The sequence below is a fragment of the Oxyura jamaicensis genome, chromosome 1 (genome assembly GCF_011077185.1).
Source record: "Oxyura jamaicensis isolate SHBP4307 breed ruddy duck chromosome 1, BPBGC_Ojam_1.0, whole genome shotgun sequence".
NCBI lineage: Eukaryota > Metazoa > Chordata > Aves > Anseriformes > Anatidae > Oxyura > Oxyura jamaicensis.
In genome coordinates, this window is record NC_048893.1 from 84,407,492 (window position 1) to 84,429,801 (window position 22,310).

The 22,310-nt window shown below is 45.0% G+C and overlaps 1 long non-coding RNA gene across 2 annotated transcripts in view; it reads left to right on the forward strand.

Annotated features, from left to right (window-relative positions):
- LOC118160265 overlaps positions 1-22,310 on the forward strand; it is a 234,671-nt gene that overhangs the window by 117,221 nt on the left and 95,140 nt on the right. The window contains exon 1 of one of the 2 annotated variants that reach the window (XR_004747384.1): positions 10,204-11,183. The exons of the other annotated variant lie outside the window; for it this stretch is intronic. This is a non-coding gene — a long non-coding RNA (uncharacterized LOC118160265). Of the gene's footprint in view, positions 1-10,203; positions 11,184-22,310 lie in introns of those variants that run through there. 2 annotated transcript variants of the gene reach the window in all.

The following is a 22,310-nucleotide window of genomic DNA, read 5'->3' on the forward strand; positions in this document are numbered from 1 at the left end:
TTGCTGGGAAGTCATCCCACCTGAAAACTCAAGCCCAATAACCCTTTTAAGCTCCTTCTTGCTATGTTCCTTACCTAACTTTCATTGCCAGATAAAAATCTTACACATGTAGACGCCGTGGAGAGCCAAGCTCCTTTCAGATGCTTTTGTGACCTGTTTACTGAGAATTTCTTTATCTTGCAAAATCCACATTTCTGATGCTGGAGGCCTGGGGTCTCAATCTCTACTTTTCATAGACATTTCAGTATAGCTACTTAGATTTCTAACAGAACAACAACATGATGCTGTTCACACGGTATAGGAATGATACACCCCTCAATCAATCTAGGAAAAGGGCCTACAAGGTAAACCATGTTTATGGTGTTGCAGTTTCCATGAGGAACTTGGATCTTTATAGCTTTAAGTGGATACCAACAGAAAGAAGGCTGTTAATTTTTCCTTGTAGGTGTGATCAGGGCTTGGTTTGTGAGAGAGACGCAAGGGAAGGGGCCGAACAAAGGTTTACAAAAATAATTAGCTTTTCTGCCCTCTCTTGCCAGAGACATCAGCCCTCTCTATCACAGCTTGGCCACGTGAATAGTTGATTTCTCACCATAACAACAGAGGTGGAAGTAGACAGCAGGCTGGGGGCAAGAAAGTGTATATGAGGGCAAAGTAGGGCAGCAATATGTTTTTTTACAGCTGGTCTAAATCTCTTTTCCACTGGTAGCCCATCTGCTTTGGGAGATTCCTGTCCCCTTTCCTATTTTCACCCTTGCCTTTGTGGAACTCTTACTGAAGGCTTCTGCCCATCTTTGCTGCATTCAGTCAGCTGCCAGCTGAGCTGAAATATAAACCAAGGTAACAGAAATGTTTGGGATGGTAGCAGGACCTTTTAAAATGCTAATAGAAAGCTTTACTGGTTCCTGCCTAACAGCCTGAATTAGCAAGCCTTGTGCTTGATTTAGCAAAGCTGTGGGCTGCTGCATCTTGCCCTGCACGCCAGTGTAGATGAGGACTGAAGGTTATTTTCAGTCTCGGAGTTGCTTCCTTGCTCTGCGTCCTGTCAGATGGGTGAGTCTCCAGACTGCCAGGGGCCATGAAGAAGGGTAAGTTGCTGTTCTGTGCCTTTTGCCAGCTCAGGCTCCTTTCCTGCTGAGACAGAGTGTACAATTTGCTTAGCAGCCAAAGACTCAGTGCAGGGCTTTTTGAAGAATCTCTGTGCAATTAGTATGGCAAATTGGAGCCTCCCAGGAGGATACACAGCATCACGCATACCAGCAACAAGATCTCAGCTCCTCAGTACAGAAGGAACCTCATTTAATGTATTAAATATTTAATTAATGAGCTGAAGCTTTAATGAGGTGGTGATGAAGATGCCAAACAAGTTACTGGGACAGGAATATCCTACCCCAGAGATAATAAATGGTTAGTTACTATTCTCCCAGTAGTAAATTTTTCCCCAGCAACACTACTGCTTGGGGAAGCTCTCAGTACCCTTTGGTCTCATCCTGTCTAGATGAAGGGAATGACACAGGTGTCTACAAGTGGGATGTAAAACTCCTTTTTTCCTTTTTTTATTGAGGTGGAATAGGTGATGCAACTTTTGCGTGGGACAAGAGGACTATAACAGGTGGGTGCACAGGAATTGGTAGCATGAGAGTGGACCTCTTGTTTTCAGGGTACTCAGTGTGAGAGTGATCATTTCTCCTCCTTCAGATGGGGTCCTCTTAAGACTGTACATAAGCACTGGTTGTCGGGATGTGTCAGATTCTCCTGCTTGGATGGATGAGGGCCAAAGGGCTAAGAGACACTGGAGGCCCAGGGTCTTTTTCAGGCAGGAGGTGCTCAAAGAAGAGTCCAGAGGGAATTTTGGTGATGTGACAGAAGGATGCGAGAGCCAAGATAATTCTTACTGTTTCCAGCCTGTGCAAGAATTGCTTTAGCTGATCAGCCCCTGTTATGGGAACCTTGGGATTTGAAAAGGAATAATAAAAGATTAATCGAGAAACTCCTGAATGAATTCAATAAAAATGACATATGGAGCGTGCACCATGATGTTTTTATGATTAGGCTGGCAGATAATTGGAATGAGCAGATTCTGCCCCACGCTTGGTCAGGCCTGGTGTCGCAGAGATCCTTCTGGTTTCAGTGTTCCCTCACAAAGAAAAAAAAAAAAAAAAAAAAAAGCAGAGGGAAAGGGAAAGTATTATAAAGGAGACAGACCAAATGCTTTCTCTGCTCACTCCAGGAAAAAGCTGTGAGAAAGCTGTTGTTTAAAGTGCATTTCAGATTTCAGAATACAATCTTCCATGCCACAGGTTTGGGCCTGGTTTTGTTTGCTGCACACCTTTCAGAGGTGGAAACGACAGAGCATGATAAGAACTACCTGTTCGGAGTCGCCTTTATGAAGAAAAGGCCCCTTTGCCATCCTTACCCCAATTTGATATTTCCGTAGGGCATTGTTTTCACTTCTTGCAGCATAACTTGTGTACAGCCTTTCTTCCCTCACCATCTTACCCTCCTGTACCTCTCAGCAAGTGTTGTGGTCCCAGCCTTCCATGCAGTCCCTGCCAGCCTGATTGCAACTTCTCCTTCACTTCAGAGCTCACGGTGCCCAAGTTCACCCAGCATCCTTGTTACCTGCACGCATCTGCCTGCTGATCCAGCTCAGTATTTCTTCATCCACCTCAGGCTCTGGCATGAAATCTCAGACCTGCCCTGTCTTCACCACCTCATTTTTTTTCTGCCCATTGCTTTACTTATTTTTTCCTGAGTTTCTCTGTGCTTCAGCTTCAAACTGAAACAGAGAGAAGACAAGTTGTGTGGGACTGAGCTGCAACTTCATCACGTGGCTGCATTGCCGCCCTCAGCCAAGACCAGGCTGACCTCCGCTCCTTTTAGTTGTCACTCCAGGCAGTTCTGCACTCTGCTCTCCGGAGGTGATAAGGTAACGTTACTGCCCTGCACGAAGTGCAGCAGGGAAGGGGGTGCTTGCTGGAGTTTTCTTGACCTTTCAGCTCCTGACATTGTGCAGCATCAATCCCTTCCCAGCCCTGATGGGAAGATTATCAGTGTTAGATGCAAGCGGTGCCTACTGACAGCTAACAGCCATTCAGTCAGCTACCAGCCTCCCTCACCTCTTTTTGCCCTGCTAAGTGTGCTCACTGAAGAAGTTGTTTCTTGCTGTCTGCACACAAGCCCTGTCTGTCACTGCAGGCCCGTCTGACCGTGCTCCTGACACCCAGCCCTCAACCCACACAGCCAGATCCCCTGAAACCTAGGGCTGGGATCAAGGGGTTGATTCAAGCTGATGAAGAGGCAGGAGCCACTTGTGAAAAACAAACAAACAGTCCCTCAGAAACAAATAGTAGATTCTCCTCTGAATGTTCAGCTTATCTCTATTCATTCCCAAACAGTATTTGGGGATAGTCAGGCCCAGCTAAGCCCTCCGTTCCCCTGGGTGTCATAGTACATTTTGCTCGGACCTTGACAAGGGCTTTGGAGGACACTGCTGTAAAATCTACCCTCTGCTGCTTCGCTCTGCTCATTTCAGGCTTCCTCAGACCCTTTCTAACATAATGAGCTTCCTTTTGATCAAGACCCATCACAATCTCCCTGCCCAGCCAGCTCTGCCTCTCCATGCTGCCACCAGTCACACACCTGCCAGGAAAGCATACTCCTGCTTTCTTTCCTGCTCCCTTCTGCCATCTGCAAAGGCACTGCTGTGTTCTACCCTCAATTCCATATTTATGGCAGCACATATTCCCACACCCTTACCCCCTGTCCCCTCCAAAATAACCCACCCCAGAACAAAGCAAGCTAACTCTTCATCACCCAGCGTGCAGAGGTCTGCCTGTTGCGGTGGTGTGTGTGGTCTCATTGCTTCCTTCTTCCCCATCTGTCTGTAACCACCCACTCTCTTGCCTTATATTTAGCTTTTCCTTTAGGCAAAGACCATCTTTTTGTTCCACGCATGTACAGCACCAAGCAGAATGGGGCCTTGCTCCATACTTGATGGATCAGAGTGTTACAGCTTTTGTGATAATAGGTGATAATAAAAAGTATTGATTGTTTTGCAGCGTGAGGCTGTGATGAAATGATGGAAGGTTATATTATACCTTTCATCTTAGAAAGTCAAAAAGAGAGTGGAAGAAATGCGAGAACATGGGGATTTAGTTTTTTTGTTTTGTTTTGTTTTCCTGAGGTGGATGGAGTTTTTCTGATGTGCTATGGAGCCCTAAGGATTCATGCTCTCTTTTCATCCTACTTTAGTATCCTGCCATCTCTTCTTTAAGGCCATGCATGCAATAACTATGCTCAGAAAATTTCCCCTAAAAGACCTTGTCTCACCCATTTAGGAAGTTCTTGATACTATTTCTTGTTATTTACTGGATACAGAGTCTGTGAACGAATTTCTGTGTTGCAGCCAAAAGCGTGATTTCACAATGGATAAAAGTAACCACCCTAGCTAAATTAAAGTCAGTAGTGGTGAGCTTCATGATTACCAGTGTGGGCTAGCAGTTTACTTACAAAGCTTCTCAAGTGGATTTACATAGGCCTCTTGTAATTTTATTGTTACTTACATAAACAGCATATGAGAACAAGCTAGCTCGTGTATATCTGTGCTTCCTGCAACTTAACCCTCCAGTGAAGATGTGCCCTACATGAAAGAGGAGAGGAGCCTCTATCAAGTCTCTAGAAGAGGAGCCTTTTAGCTGCCGCAGCTTCCTAGGCATGAGATTTCCCATGGAATTGATTCTCCAAGGGAAAACACTATTTCATTTACAATCACAAAACACAGCAATGTTTGACAGCTTGAAAATGTTAGAATCTGAACAGAATGTTTTGACTTGGATTGGTTCAAACATTTGCACTTGCTGAAAGGAATCAAAGCATTTTGCTGTGCATTTCTTTGACATCAAGTGGCACCTGCCCATGGAGCTGTGGTGCCTCATGGGAGGTGTAGTTTGGATGCATTGTGTGTGCAGCTGTTTTCATGGACCCGTCTGCTTGTCTGAAGTACGTTTCCAATAGCATGCAGCAGATCTGCTCTGAATGAGCTGAACGGTGCGGGGTAAAGCCAGAGAGCAGCCAGACGTTATGGAAGATCAATTCTAGTACAGGCAAGAAAAAGGGCTATTGAAGCGTTCAGCATAACATTCCAAAATGAAATGTTTGGTTTCAAGGAATGTCAATAGACGTTGTTTGGATTGGAGAAGTGGAAAAATGACTGTATTTCCGGTTGTGTTTTTCAAAAAAAAAAATTGTTCCTTTGGAAAAATGTGTATTAATTAAGCTTTTCATTCAGCAAATTGTAGTGTTTTTCATGGGCTGGACCACCCAATTCTATTCTTAGCTAGCATAAGAGCTCAGTTTCACAGTAGGTGTAATAGGATTGATTCAGTCTCAGCCACCCCAGGGGTGGAGCTAACCCAATGATTAGTGACACAATTAATGATTTTTACCCTTGTTGCATGAAAAGATGTATGTTGTTTTGAGCTTTTTTTCTTTTACATTCTGAGAAGTATTTTTTTTCCACTGGAATTTGGAAATCAGCTTAGATGAACAGAGAACATACTGACTTGCTTTCTGAACAGTGGAATCCCAGCCTTTTTATATAGCTCATATCAACAAAGTTGTGGAAAAGAAAGCATTTTTACTTCAATAACTTCAATCACAAAAATGAAAATAATAATAAGAAAAATCCCTCCTTCTGTCTGAAATGCTGCCACCTCTGGAACAGAGCACCTACTGTTAAGCAACAGAGCACAGCTCAGCAGCATGCTAGCAGAGCAATGAAAACTAATGTCTTCCCCATCTGAAATTGCAGGAGTGGCTTAAAGAGTGATAAATTATTACCCCTGGTGTTTGCCTGGGACACGCAGACTAAAATGTGGGGAGGGAAAGCAAGCCAGGAGATCATAAATGACAGCAGGTGGGAAAGGCCTAAATTATGTTTTTCCTTCTGAAGTGAGATACCTTTCCTGGGATCTCTCAGAGAGACGGCCGCATATGGGGGCAGCTCTGTGCATACTGAGTGGGACTGCTCTGAGCCTGTGATTAGAATGCACCTATTTAATCCTCTGAAGCTGGTGGATTAGGGTATGCCTCTCTGATTTATTTTGTCTGTTTGGGCTGTGTACACACTGTGTAGGGGAATTTGGATCTAATCTTTGCCATCATTATAATTAATTAGACGCTATTCTTCAGGATGTAATGCTGGCGATAGTGCTCTTACATGGGTCTGTGTGCTCCTCACATACTGTGCCGCGAGAAGAGATCTGCTGGGGAGATAGTTGTTAATTAATTGTTTAGTTTGTCAAAACAACACACTAGGCCAAGTTCAAACTTGGTGTTAGGCTGTTGATTTCAGCTGCCTGGCACCCAGTGAGGGATTTGCCCCCGGAGTTTTTGTCCCTTTCATTTCCCTTTTAATGTTATTTTTGGACCGTGCTGCAATGGCAGCTAGATGTGAATGTTTCCATGTGGGAAAGTGGCAGGTATGAAGGGAAGGCCATCAGTCAGCTAGGCTATTAGTACAGCTGTATTCTTCTTCTCTAAAGAGAGCTTCAGAGGGAAGGAAGGAGGGAGAGAGAGAGATTTTGCAGGCACAGAAGAACACCGAGCTGATGAAGGAACTGGACCTTGAAAAGAAGGGATCAAATCCTGGGAACCAGAGAGACCTCCAAACGTCACCAAAGAGGCTATTGTTCATGGTCAAATATGCCATTCACTGTGGTAGGTAGGTATTCCTATGCCTACGACTGGTTTGCATCTGGCTGTGCAAGAGTGTCCCATCCACTTGCATGCACATGGACTAGTGTTGGGAATATCTGCAGGTGTGAACCAATGTTGTGTGTGGATGTTTGTTACTGAGCCTGCATGGAAACTTGTCTGGGGCAGGGAATTTGTGTTGCTGTAGTGCTACAAACCTGCCACTAAAGACACAGAAGTGTGTTGGGAGGAAGAACTTAATTATGTTGCTGAGAGTGTGTGCTGGTATATGGGATCAGTCACACAGAGTGTGTGGGTAGAGTGTCTCTGCATGTGGTTGCAGGCCTGAACATCTGGAATTGGCTGTGCCTGTGGAAATGTCTGCATGTCCACAGAAGTTTTTATGCACACCTGAGTTTCTGCTAAGACTTGTCAGTGTGTGAGACACAGAGACAGACAGTCTTAGGCTGTCCCTCTGAGTGTTTTTACTTGCCCGTTTGCCAATGCAAGTTGTGTGTATGTAGGCACAGGGGTCCCACAAGGAGTACCTTTTTTTCTGTATACATGACAGGTACTCCTGCAGCCACACCGTGCATGTGTAGATGACATGTATTCTTTCCTTCCATAGCAAGCAAGCTCTTTAATTCCCCTTCCCATCTCATCTTCTGCCCATTTCCCATGGCTCGTGTACTACTGATTTCTTGTTACTAGCCATTATGTCTGGATTTTCTTCCAAGCGTGTAAATCCTTGTGGCAGACTGACAGAAAAACACATCTCAACAGATGGATTTGCCTCACCTGGGTTCAAAGCCAAGTGGACCATCAGTGGACACAAGGTACCAGCTCCCAGGAGAGCTCAAACACACACCACTGACCTTTTCATGCCTACATAGCTGTAAAGTATTTGAATATAGGTAGTAACCTGTGCTACCCATTGTCCACCTGCGTTAGAGCACTTGTTTTAGCTTTCAGTGGATTTAGGCTTAGGACTTCAACAGATTTAGCTTACTGCTGAGCCCAGCCCCTGAGTCTTCTCTGACTCTGCTGCAGAACATACTGTGGAGGCAATTATTTATTTATTTATTTTTAATGATGAGTCTCACACAGCTACATTCTCCATTCAGATTTCCAGTCATGCCAGTGGTAACAGTAGTGGCACTTGTATTATGAAGCTCGAACTGAGAGAACTGAGCATTTTCCCAAGAAAGGGCAGCTCAATTACCTGTTTCTACAGAGAAAGCTGAGAGAAGGAATGAAAGAAAAGGAACGACACAGAAGTCTCATTCCTTTATGCTCTGGGTTCTTTGTGGTTTCCTTTGCAAAGGTCAAAGACTTGTCTCAAGAAATGGGAAATTACCTGAATCCTTTAAACTGTGGTCCCTTTTCTTCTTAAAGTGGCCTAATTCCAGGGAGCTTAAAGTCTAAAGGGATTTGATCCTGCCTCTCTCTCTCTCTCTTTCTCACAGCAGGTTTGATGGTGCTCAGATTGCTCAGTTGTATTTTATTCTGTGAGACAAACACTTAGGTTTCTCTGAGCTCCTACACCTGTCATGTATGTTCTTTCCTTGGCCTGTCTGGAAGACAACGTTTCTAGAGGGGTAGCTAGCAGGCAGAGTCTTTTTGCTTTAATTATAATAGTAGAAATCGGCAAAATATACGGTGCTAGGCTATGTTTGAACATCCCTGAGACATGAAGATCTGATGTTGGATGGTGCTGACCAATCTGGCACCCTTCTGTTGCTGCATGACATGTTGCAGCCCTTCTGCGTGCTATAGCCATAGCTCTCTTGGCAGGACTTTATCATACTTCATCAGGGCCAGCTAATTTTCTTTTGCCCATGTGTTCCTCCAGTAAAGATGCCTAACTTAGTAGGACTTTCCATTGATCATTCACCTCCATGTAGTTGACATGCTTGTTTGTCCATGGTCATAGCAAACCTAGCAAGATGCTAGCTGGCACGGAGATGTCTTGGGTCTTTCCCAAATGCTGAAGAAGAGACAGAGTGAAACATCCTTTTTCTTATCTTCGTTCAGTTCCCAGAGCCTTGAGAAGATTCAACCTTGCCTATAGAACCAGACAAAACTCTTTAACAAGTAGTAAAAGAGGTGGGATAGAGTCTGGGTGTAGAGGTAACACTGGATAATCTTGGGCCAAATCTTGCAAGGAATTTTAGCAAAAATAAAAAATAAATTAATGTTGGTGATCTTTTCACAGAAATACCTCATTTATTGAAATGACATTAACACTGATCTAAATTAAAAGATTAGGCAGCATCTTGAATAACCCAGGGAAGAAATAAAATGTATTTCAGTTGACTCAGTATGGGATTGGACCAACAAAATATGTTTATGATTTATTTTTATTTTGAAATTTACAATATTTTTTTCTGTTTAAATCAAGCCTTTTGTTTTTCTCACTGGATTTTTCAGTGAGATGCTGCAACAAGCAAACTAAATCCTTCCTTGGTCCATTTGATCCTTGGCTACTCCAGCTTCTCCTTGTTCAAGCAGAAAGAGAAGGGCAAACTAAAGTATCATACAAGTGTCAGACCTGAGAAGTACTAGCTCCCAGGTCCAAACCCCCTTGGCTCATTCCTGAGGTTTGTATGTCCGTGATGATGTAGGGCCTATTAAAAAAAGACCGCATCCTCAAGACATCCCTTCCTTAAGTGATGCACTGTCTCCAGTATTTTTATAGGACAGCACTAATTTTTCATAATGAGACACATTAGGCTCCAGCCCTTTAATAGACTTGTCAAGTCTCATGTATTCAGAATGAAATTAGCTCATTTAGTTCCTGTCTCTCACTCCCCTGTTGTGCTGCTGCTGCTAAGATGCAGATGTGCCGTGCCATGCCCCTCTGCTGCTCCAGGAGGACCTGCCCAAATGTAGCCAGGCAATTTGGTGCTGCCAGGAAGACAAGGAGCACAGTGTGTGGTGAGCACTGCAGAATGCTGCCCTGTCCGTGTCGTCCACGCTCTCTTATTGTGTCACACAGTGCGTGGACATCTGTGGGAGCCCTCTGGGCTTGCCCAGGACAGGGATGGAGGAGGAGGCTCCTTAGCCTGGGACCTTGGTCTGCTTTGTCCACCATTAGAGATGTTCCCTGGCTGTTCCTCTTTCCTGTAGGTGTGGATGGTGCCTCCAGAGGTAACTGCCCCCACCACCTCTCCTTCTCATTGAGGAGGATCTCCCCCTCCCAGTCCAGCGGGATAGCCGCGCTTCAGGATCACAACAAACACTTTGAGTGGGGCTTCACAGCTCACCACCCCTTGCTGGGGTGGACTTGCTCCTACCAGCAATGAGGGCTCAGTGGCAGCTAGTCTGTGAGGACTTAACCTGGAGACTGGGATCTGTCATGTTGCAGGCAGGCAGGTTGCTTGGAGGAAAGAGGCAAAGATGGTTAGAAAGGGAAGTCTTGTAGGCTCTGGGGTACTTTTACCACATCCCACAACATTTGGGAAGAAAAAATCTAAAAGAAAAAAGATTTCCCACTGGAAGATTTCTCACTGAGGCACCAGCACACCACAGACTGGCCCAAGAGTGGCATTCCTCAGCAGAGCCCGTGACACCTACCATTAGTCATTCTCAGCAGCAGTGCTCCCAGGAGACTCGGGCCTGGGCAGGCGAGAGATGGGCAAGGTAAGCTTGCCCTTCCCAGCTCTGCTGGGATTTGCTGTCTGTGTCTTCATGTCCCTCCATCTCTGAGGGCTGGTGAGAGATACTCATCTCCACACCACAGCAAGTTCTGAGATCAAGGAAGGAGGGACAAAAAGAAGAAGCGAGGATAAAAATGGTTTTGGTTGAGGCTTGGTTGTGCAAAACTGTGCTCTTTTTCAGCTTCCCCTTGTGTGCTGGTAAGCCAGCCTGCCACGCATCCCGGCTTTTCTTCAGCTTTCCTATGTCCGGGCAGAAGCATGTATCCTGCCCGTGGAGGGATGTGGCACCACCGTGTGTGGGGTGAGGCAAAGTGTGCGTGCTGGTGTCCGTGCTGCAGGCACCCCTGCACCCGGTCTCGTGTGACTGCCAGTCAGAGGCACATAGCGGTCCCCATGTAACAGCTGGCACAGCCAAGGAGCTTTGCTTGCCTTATTAACAGCCCACTTATCTGGAATCTGCTCACTGAGCAGAAACTGCTCCATAAATCCTCCCGCAATTTGCATTCCTCTTCGCTGTCGCTCATTACCACTGACCTCACTTCTTCTGCTGGAGCTGATCAGCCTCCCACCGTCCTGCCTGCGAGACGCCTCTCCATTACCACAACCTATTAGCAGTGGCAGCAGCAGCGCCTCCGTGAATGAACGCACGACTGCTGAGTCAGGAAACTTCCCCAACTCCACTCTTTCTTTGCTCCCTCCCCAGCCCCGGGAGGGAGGCAGCGACAGCGAGTGCAGCTCAATTGCTCTCCTTGCTTGCTTCAAGGCCAGGTTCTGCAGCCCGGGGAGCCCAGCGGGGTTGTTACTGGACTTGCACCCTTGGAGGCGCAGGTGGGAAATGAGGTGCATCGGTTGGAAGCACCTGAAACCAGAAGCGCTTGCTAATCAACCCTGGGGTTTCCAAATTAGCAGCTCGCCCGCTCGGTGCATGTGCATGCAGGTTTCCAGCTTAATACCTGACTCTTCAGTCCGTGGGAAATGTCTCTTCTGCTTTGTTCCTCAGAGTTGGAGGTGAAGCAAACGCCGACAGACACACCTCTCACCATAGTGACAAGCTGAGAGGGAGCTGAAGCAGCTCAGCCTGCTCTGCTGTGCTCCCCAGCCCTGGACCTAAGAGGTCACCAGTGCTAGGGGCTTGTGATGGCACGAGGAAGGCAGGGATTCATGTTCGTGCTCTCCTTCCTGACCGCATGCCCGTGCCGCAGGATGTGTTGGGATTCATGTGGCCTCCGCTCTCCTTGCAAGGATGTGACAGCACCAGCTGAGAGCCAGGCTCCTGGGCAGGGGACAGAGGTCCCTCAGCCCAGCTCAGTGCCCATCTCAATGCCATGGGGAAAGGCTGAAAAGAGGCTTATGTTGTTGTACTTGCGTACTGTCCCTTCTGGGTCATGCTGCAGCTCCTGTATGCACTCCTGTATGCACTCCAGTGCCTCGGTTCAGAGCATGGCAGTGGAAAGGAGCTGGCTGGTTTGTTTAAAGCCAGGTGCGATTCCTGTAAGTTTTAGGAACTAGAACATGAATTTCAGGTGAGTCCCATGGCCTCTGATTTCTTCTAAAGGTCCAGATGCATTGTGAGTGGTATGGAAATGGCTTATATTGCCTTTACTCTGTAAACAAGCCCTTGTTCTGTAATATAGGGGAGAGTTTTATTTTAGTGGAAATGGAGGAAGGGGTGGGGGCAGAGAAAAAGACTACTAGTATTCCCCAAGCTCTTCTCTCTTAGGCCCAGGCACTCAAAGCCTTTCTTTGCAGGGGGAGAAACATGTTTACTTAGTATAGCAGAGGGACCAAGATGCAGCCTCATTAAAACACAGCTCACGTATAGCCAGGGGTTTCATATATAGCTTTTTTTTTTTTTTTTTTTTAACCTTCTCTGTCTTGATGGAAACAAAAGGAGAAGAAAAGGGGGAAAAGAGAGAAAGAAAAGGAAGGAAGTGAATTGCTTAATGGAGGTGCTCTGCCTGCATATTTAATACACTGATTTTATTGAATAGAAGGTGAAAAAGTGCGTCTTGTTTGTTGCTTGCCTGTCAACCCGTGGCAAGAAGGCATCCTTTCCCCTGGCTGGTGCCTTTTATTAGTCAATGGTTTCCAGAGTGTAATTATACCGCAGATCTGAGATGCATTATACACACAATTACAATTCCCCAGCCGAGCCTGTTATTTATTAACCGGGGGGATATTTGTTCAATTGTTTTGGAGGGCTAAGGTTTTCTTTTTTTCTTTCTCTTTCTTTTTTCTGCCCTCCCCTGTAAACTCTAACACGGATCCCGGCAAAAGGTCTGTCCTTTGCGGCTCAGCGGGAGCAGGGTGAATGGCCCATTCTCTGCTAGCCCACCATGTCACCTAAAAGCCTTGGCAAGAGGAGCTGCAGCCTGGGGCTGCATTTGCAGGGACAGAGCAGAAAGCACTCAGAGCTTGCATGGGAAGTTTTCTTTGCTGGGATCTGGGTTTGCTTCCATGCGGTTGTGCAGACCCCTCTCTGGGAGCGACCTGTGGGCTTTACAGGGCACCTGGGGGTGGACAGTTTAGGACTAAAAGGCCAGCACAGCCCTGCCAAAACGATACCCTCCTGGGTATCTATGTAACTCGGAGAGTCCTGTGTTTATGTGCAACTCAGGTTTGCCTATCTGGATACCCACCCAAAGCCTATCTTGACTTCTTGTGCGTTGACACTATTTGAGACCATCCCTTATTAAATTAGAAACTAGAGCTTGACCTAAGTGTTGAAAAATGGATTTTAGGAGTCCTTCAGGGCAAGCAGCAACTCTTTCGTGGGCCGCTCCAGACATGCAGAAAGAGCACCTTGGCTCACATTACTTTAACAACTTCTGTTCCTTATCTTGGTAACAGCCCACAGTGAAAGGAGAAAGGCAACAAAAAAATATAAAGACAAGGTTACTGGATTAGCCAAGCATTTAAGGGCCACAGAGCACAACATAATTGGCCACCAGTTGGGCAGAGCAAGGGTCCACCTCACCTCATCTGATAGCAGCAGAGTGGGAAAGGAATATAAAAGCTCTGCAGGCACTTTCCCCTCAGAAATATGTTTCCTGAAATGTAGTGAGGTCTGTTAAAAATGCATCCCATCCATCTATCATCCCAGGTGCTGTCCTGCTGGGATTTTTCCATTTCCACAATATCCTCGCTTTAATAAGGTGACCAGAACAGGGCGAGAATCATTTCCTTGTTATTAATTATTACCATGACTGCTGTACAGCAGTGTGCTCAAGGGTGTAGAGCTATAATCCCCAAGAACTTCCTCCTGAAGGGCATTTCATCTTTCCTCACAGTCCTAACCAGTGCTGTGTCAGTCCTGCCCCCCTGGCTCTCCTCTCAAGCTGTGCTTCAGTCCTCCTCCCTTTGGCCCTACATAACTGGCCACCTTGTCCCCAGATCCTTTTGGCCAATGTTTTATCCCTTCTTTAGACCCTGTTTGTATGGGAACATCCTTCTGATATGACTGGAGAGGTGGATTTAAACTAATACAATTTACAGGTATAATCCTTGTTCAAGGTGTGATTTTTTTTGGCTATTAGAGGAGCCTGTTTCAGGTTAGCCGATGTCGTCCTGGAATGAGTTTGCACCCTCCTAACCCCCCTTTGCTCATACTGGGACAAGGGTGTTCATGCTGGGATTCGTTCTGCTAAAATGTAAGTCTGCATACCCACTGACATCACTACTGGAGCTCTCCCTTGCAGGCAAGACCTCAGATGGCATTTTGAGTTCTTGTTTCAATGTGGCTAACAGCTCATGTTTCTGCCAGCTCTGCTCTTCTTAGCTTGGCAGATGTCACTGTCACCACAGCCACCCCCTGGTGCCTGCCCCACTCTTGGATGTGTCTGCCTCTGGAACCAGAAAAGCAGAGAGAGGACAAATCTGCTCTCTAGCCGCTGCAGCTGGCAGTCCAAGATGCCAACAGAAGCTGCTGGTAGAAGTGGGCTTGGGCTGCCACTGTGTATTGCAGCAGCAAAAGCTCAAGCAAGTGTGACTGGGCAGGGGTGGTGAGCAGAGTGATGTGGGAGCAGGCAGCTAGGAGGAGGTGACTTCTGAGACCACCTCATGTTCACTTGAATCAGATTCCCACAGTGCTTTCTGCTGTTAGCTTATAGGCATCCTGGCAGGATTTTCTCCTGGCAGGATTTTTTCCTGGCAAGTAAGGACAGAGCTAACCTGACAAAAAACCTTTGGAGAAACAAAGCACTTCTGGTTTCCACATCAGCAAGGAGATGGGATCCAGTACTTGTTTGCACCTTCTGCAGGTGGCTCCATCTTTACAAACCTTTTGTGCCTATGCAGTTATGATGAGTTAAGAACTGAACATTTTGTTGTTGTTGTTTTGTACTTTTTTTTTTGTTTTCCCTAACAAAGGTATGGCCCGCTTGAGGCTGGCTTTTGGTTGTTTCCTTTTACGCTGACAATATGCTTGAAAGTGAAGTGAGGGGAACCCTGCCATTTGGACCCAGCGTCTGTATTTTACTCCCTTTCATTAAGTGAAATGCAATGTCCATAAACAACATTGCGCACAAAGGTCTCTTTCACACCTTGATGCATAGCAGAGCATGGTGTTGATGACAGCTCTCACATCTATTGGTTTTCTCTGCCAGGCTAAATCCAGTTGCAAAAAATGATAGAAATAACTTTTAAAGGTCTTCATTTCAAGTCCCAATACCTGCCCTATGTCTGAAAGATTGTAAAGATGAGATACTGGGTGAAATTTGATGTGTGCACAGCATATATGATTTAAGATAGTGAAACCCAAAGAAATATGTGAAAAACAGGTCTGAATTTCAATGGTCATCTTTAAAATGTCGGCTTTGTAAGAGTTTCTAACTCTTCAACTGAAGCAATTATTTAATAAATCCTTTTGTCCCTGGTGCCAGACTTGAAATTTGAATTCAATAATTATACATCAGCCAGTGGAAATCTCCATACCTAACCTTAGCTATGGGGCAGTTTTGATGCCTGTACACTGGTTCTGACAAAACCTTAGGACTGGAGTTAAGACTTCTAGCCAACACATTCCAGCAGACATAAAGAACAAGAAAATAACTGATTAGATTAGAAAACACTTAGGTTTTCATTTTCATTTTCCAGTCTCTGTCACTTTCTGTCACCTGCAGCAGATGTAGTTCATATCTCAGCTGAACACACAAATAGTCCAAGTTCATTTCAGATATGTTTATTTGTTAGACATCCATTTGTTTGCATGAGTTATATGGTTTCCATCAATTACACTGTACATGGTTCATTATGTGAAATCATATTGCAGTAGCATAAGAGCATGAGCTTTAGTGTGATTCCTAATAGTGGCTGGGGGGTATGTTGTTCAGTGAAAATAATGGGTGTGGGGAAGCCTGCACTGTTATTGTTTTTGTAATTGCTGGTTTACATGATGGTAGTTCCTCTGTAGAATTTTCAAAAATAATAAGGTGTTTTAGGACTGGAGTCTGAGTTTTAGAAGAGAGTCTGCACCTCTCAGGATATAAACTGGAGTCCTTCTGAGAGCAGGTGGGCTGTTCTTTTCATGGAAGACATTTTCTTTCATTACAAAAATGCTGCTGCTCATATCCTTTTGGAGGCTTGCTATTCAAATGACTCCCTGAATAGCAATTATAAGAGAGCTGGAAAAGTTTATAATTTTTGATTCAATGCAACCACTTCACCAGTATTATACATTCTTACAGAAATGCCACTACATGCTGCATATACAACAATTAATTTGTCTGTAATCAAATCAGCAACAGTGTTCTTGGACACAGATATCTTATGAAGGGGAAGGTGATGATAAATTAGGTTGAGGAGTATGATCAAGGGTTTATATCTCATAGTGTCTTAGATCAAAGTTGATGTGGGCTTGGTGTTCTCAGCATAGATCCCCATGGGCATGTGTCTGTGTTAGGAAACCACATTAAAATCTGGCATAATTCAATATGATTAGCTGGTTCTGTTCAAGCAAGAGCCGGTTCAACATGCAAGGGTCTGGGAAAAGTGGAGAGAGAAGCTCCAAATTCAGGATAAGAGGCAGCTACCCCAGCTCTGGGGTAGGAGGGGGAGCTGCGAGTCAGGAGTAGGGTGTACTGGGAGCCACGTGGATACAGGGACACAGGGCTGGAAGAGTGGTGGGGAGAAGGGGCTGCAAATCAGAGGAGAGCTGACAGCACTCTAATTAATGGTACGAGTTTTAAGGAGCGTGAAGTCATCCAAACACCAGCTCACTAGATGTGTGGGATTCGGTTGTATAATAATGAAAGGGTAATAACCTGTATTTAATTGATATGGTTGGTGAACTAGCTGACCTCTCAGCCCAGTAGGCATGTAGATGATGTTCAGAACTGCATTGAGCCTAGCTAGCTCTTTATGTCAAGGAAGGAAGGACTGGCAAGAAGCATTTAACGAAAAGCAGAATTTAATAATTACATTATGTGTTCTCATGTTTCCCCTGGTGCTTTAAGTCAGAGGTGGGGATACCTGTCATCCAGCATTGTCTTTGTGCATCATAGCAGCAGTGTGTCCGGTCTGGCATCTCATCTTGTGATAGGGACCAATATCAGCTGCCTGAGGATGTTCAAGAAATCTCGCACAGCACAGGTCTGACTGCCTAAATTCAGACTGCCTTTCTCCACTTTCTACCTAATGACACCTACAAACAGGTGAGCATTTCTGTTGACCACCCTAAGGGTTGTATACCACGTCCACCAGTCCTGTACAGACATCTCATCGATCCTGGGGCATCTCAAACGGTATTACAGACTGCTGCTGGTACGCTGAATCACTCCCAAGATCTCTGCAGGATTAATTCATGTTCTTCCAAGTCCAGGAAAATACTTAGTCTCCCTACTTCTGTTTAAGTTCTTGGTTCCTCTTAGCTTTGGTGGGAAGTTAAGATTCTTAAGGCTTTGTAGTATTGCGGCAATAAGGAACAACTTTCCGGAGTGACATTTCTTCCTGAGCCTTCCCCACAGCAGGAAACCGCTTAAGGATTGACTAAAGAAGATCTTGCCAGATCTTGCTGTTCAGAGATTTTACCTTACTTTCAAAGAAAAGCTGGGATCTGACATTGGGAAGGTGTTGTTTTCTTTAGTCTTTTACATTTATGGCATTACCTTGATGTGGCTAGTTGAGATTGGCTGAAGCACCAAAGTATGAGAGTTTTCAAAAGCTTATGTGGAAATAAAACCCTCTGCTCAGGTCTCACATGGAAATACTCTCCCGTGTTAGCCCATTTATTGTAAAACATAGCTATTGGCTAAGTCTTGTCATTCATAGTAACGCTGCATCTCGTCCCACAGAGTTCAGTGGTCTTACATACAGCGGAGTAGCATCTTGCTCATTGAGTGACTGGAAGAGCAATTCTGGTAGGAATGGAAGAGAAGGGGAAGGCTGAATCTTCCAAGTCACTTAAGGCTCCTTTGAAGTTCTGATCCTGCATGAGCAAGGGTAGTAGGAGTGGGCCATGAGCAAGGGTGCCTAATTATAAATGTTCCTACAACAGCATTGAAGTTCCAGTCAATACTTTAACAGGTGCCTGTAAGCATTTCATTGTATTTGCATGTGCACACAAGCACAGAGCAAAGAAATTCACTAATAAAATCTTAACATACGGAACAATAAACCTTACGATAGTAGGGCTGGGTGGCCCATGTCACAACAGCCATTATCTACAGTGATTCTGGGTTGCTGGCAGCACCGTTTGTGAAGGCTGTGGTATCACTTTGCCCTCAGGGAGCAGAAGCTGTGACCCTAGCTAGTTTCTGAATAGAAGCGCTTAGGAAAGCTGCCAAGAAACATCCTTCCTGTTGGGGAATGATGATTTTTTTTTTTCATCCTCTGAAATACACATGCTCTGTGGGAAGATAGCAGGTGCTGTGAATTTCTGAAAGACTCCACTGGAAATGGTCTGCAGTGTGGGCATCCTTAGCACCTGGGACCTTGCTGTCTTCAGCAGGCAGCTGCCCAGCTGGCATCTCAAGGGCAGCAGCTTGTGGAGGAGACCACAAGTGTTCTGCAGAGAAGAGTGAAGAGATGTGTGGATGGTTTGGTGTCTTATTTATGTCTGGTTCTCCTTCCCACACAGGAAATGTGTGGTTCCGTCCGCCCCACTTCTCGTACCCTCTTGATATAGGATTTTATGCAAGATGCTACAGTGGGCAGGGTGCTTTTAAAAGAGTTGCTTGAACTCTGGCTTCTCTATCCATGAGAGAGCTCAGAAAGTGGAAAGGCAGAGCAGACTTGTCCCTGTTTTCCTTCTGCCACACAGAGAAACCTCAGCTTCTGAGCACCTCTTCCAGGCTGGACTTTTCCTTGCCTCATCAGTTATACGGAGGGAGGGGAAGGGGCGATGTGGCTTGTTGGGAAGTGATTGCTGTAGCTCCTTTTGATTGAGCGTTGCATTATGTTGAATTGAGGACATTATTATTCACAGAAAGGCATCCTAGAAAGCTTCAAAGCATGGTGGAAAAAAACTTCGGGTTTTAATACTAATTAGGGGAGCCTGTCTCCCAGGTGTGAGGTGTTTATCTGTGAAAAGCAGGAGATAGTGTAGCAAAGAAGAAATGCACGCTGGAGAATTGAAGATCCAATAAGTGGTTGAATGGATTTAAAAAATAAAAAAAAAAAAAAGAGGAGGAGGAAGAAAGAAAACCAACAACAAAACCACAGATAATAAAATAAGATGTTTGCACTGAATATGAAGGGTTTGCAAAACAGCTTGGAGTTTATTTCCAAACCTGCAAAAAAGCAACCCTGAAAATAATACAGTAATCTGGAGCAATAAGGAGAAGGCTCCTTTTTTTTTTTTTTTTCCTCTTCTATTAGCAATATTTGTCAAGTCCACATATCTCTTTCGCACCAAACAATGTTTGTGTTATGACAGCTCTGGGCTGGCTTCAAGCAAATTGGGCTGTTCCTGGAGCTCCTGCACAACCCTAATCAAGCTGACCTCACTTGTGCTGCTTACTTTGCCTGTTCATTTTCCTGGCAGATGTGGGGCTTGCCTCTCTCAGCAGCAGTGTCTGCTTTGGCTTTCACACAACGATGGAGGGCAGAAATGTATGGGGTGGTGTTGGTCCATCCCACTACCTGTGCTTGCTGCTATCCTTTCCCTAGTAGTGTCAGGAGCATCACCCTGATTCCAAGACCTCCCCCAAAACCTTCAGGTTTTGACTCACACTGTATTCATCCTTCTGCTGACCTCAGATGAGTGGAGGGGAGGAGAAAAGAGGAGCCTGGGACCAGAGGGGATGCTTTTCTGTATGGTGTCCCCTCCCACTGCTGGTTTGTATTCTCAGACATGCAATATAGACATAGCCATGTGGCTGCAGTGCTGTGACAGGTTTTTCTATACACGTACCTTACAGTTTTCCTGTTGTTTTCTCCCCACTCTCCTATAAGCTGAGGAATTATTACAGGTGTGGAAACCTTGAGAGGATGGATGTGCTTTCATAGCTGACTAAATGCCAGCTGGCCAGCTTTAATTGCCCTTTGGTGTGCTCCATGAAGGTAGTTTAAGTGAAGAGATTTTATTTTGCTATCTCTGTGGACATGGAATGTGGACATCTTTGCTTCCACGGTGCAGCTGATGAGCAGTAACTTGTTAAGCATCAGGAGCCTGATCACTTGTGATTGCCCATAGCCTCTGTTAGCAATGAGATCACATGAGGGAGCAGAAGGGAGAGCAGAGCAGGGATTTGACTCTTTTTACTATAGTGCTTTGCACTAGTCCTATCACCAAAACTATCTTTCCTCTCTGAACCTCAGTTCAGAGAAGAATTTAGCAGAGAAAAAAAGACAGCAACTTTTTTTCAGTGTTTTTTTCCTTGTGGACCATTCTCTTAGATGACTACAGAGAAATGCATTCAAACAGAACATTAAAGTTAAACGAGGCAGTACAAGGCTGTATTTAAAAATAACAGAAAAATGTTTCAAGTTCTCATTTGATAGGAGCTGGGCAGCTATGTAACCCTGGCAGGTCACCATCCTAATGACAATCCCCAACAAGAAACACAGCCTGATAACGTGCAGTAAGACAGAAGATGAGAGCTGTATTCAGAGGCATGAGGAACAGCAGGAGATAGATGTTGCACAAAGATGCTTATTCATTGGAGTCAGACTCCCCCCCCCCATCTTTCCTTGAACTTAGCATAACTAGATGCACAGCAAAAATATCTCCAGCGTGGGACTGAAATTAACATTAAAGATATAATACCATCATAGAGTTACTGATAAACCCTCACCTTTCATACTTAGCTAATTTCTCATCAACTCCTCTTAAAAAAGAAGAATATAGCAGGACTTGGAGATAGGCAGTGAAAATGGTTTGGAGGCTTGGAAGGATTTTCAGATAAGGGGAGACTGATAAAGATGAAGGAAGATACCGTTCAGAGAGGAGATGAATAAGAAGGGGCATGTGTTAGAAGTATATAATTAATAATATTTTTAAAGGTTCTCACTACTGGGATAAAGGGATATGCTCTGAAATTAAAAAGGCAATGTCAATTTAGAAGCATTGAGAATATTATTTTTTATGATACCCTGTTAAATTGTGGAACTCCCTGCTGCAGGATATTAAGCACTGAACTTACAGACTTGGTTAAAAAAAAAAAAAAAAAAAAAAAAAAGGCTATTTCTGTGGATAGTGAGAACATTCACAGTTACATTAGAGAAAATAAAAAATTTATAAGAAATATCAGCCCTTGAGATTCAAGGCATAAATCCAACCACTAACTGCCTGGGGTTATAAAGAAACTTCCCCAATGGACATATTAGTTAGTTATTTCCCATTTTAAGTGTTTTACATCTATCCTTGATGCTGGCCACCATCTGAGACAAGGTGTTACAACAGTTGGACAATTGGTTTGATTGGCTGTGAAGGTTGCTGTATCCTTGAGAAGCGTGGCAGCTCTCTCCCTCCCTTCCCTGCTGTCCCCAGCTGTGCCACTGAGCCACCCTCTCTTAGCACACAGCAATCGGCTGACAAGAAATGGCTTCTCCTTTGCTCTCTGGGTACTCAGATGTGTTGGTAACCCACGGGCAGCACAGTCCTGATATGAACGTGGGAAGACGATAGAGCCACAGATCAGGTTGCCCACTGCAGTCCTGCACGCTGGTACCAAACAACTCTGCCAGGAACCTTGGTGCTGCTGTGCAAGAGCTGTCCCCCAGCTTCAACCCCAAGGAAAAACCTACTTCTACATGTCAGTACCCATTTCCAGCTCCCATCTGCAGCTTTGGCAATACTTGTCCTCCCTACGCAGCAATGGGGCTTCTCTGGTCCACAGCAATGCAAAAACAGTCATGCTACAGCAGACAAGCAAGCAACACAAGGAGTACCTAGTTTGCTTTCTCTTCTCCCTGCCTGCTTAAATTTGCTCTTCATCTAATCTCCTCTGCCAGGCAATTTGAGATAATCAGTATGGCTTTTCAGCTGTTGTTCATCTATCCCAATTTCTCTCTCTTTTTTTTTTTTTTTTTTTTTTTTTTTTTTCTGTAAACACTGCCCCATCTCATTTGCCTCATTTCTCTTCATACAGTACTTCGAATGGAGAAAGCTCCGTTCCTCCAAGGCAGAGGGGTGAGAACTGGCTGTAACCACGCTGCCAACATTCACTGGCCTGGCCTGGGCTGGAGAAGCTGAACTGCTGCCAGCAATTAAAGGTATTTAGCAGTTCCCTGGTTAGGGCAATCACTTAGGGGAAGCAATTTCAACTTCTCACTCAGGAAGGAAGGTGCTATGTTGTTTTTGACCTCAGGAAGAGTTGTGACTGGTATATTAAGAAACACCAACCTGTAAGAGTAGGGTCCTCATGTGAGTGCTTCAGTGTGTTTTTTGTAATGGGTCAGCTGCAACTGCTCTATTAATGTTCTCCTCTCGTGGCTATCTCTTTGCATTAATTCAAGGAGATTGGCATGCGCTAGCTGCATTGTTGTACAGGATGCTGAACTACCATTTGCGTGCTC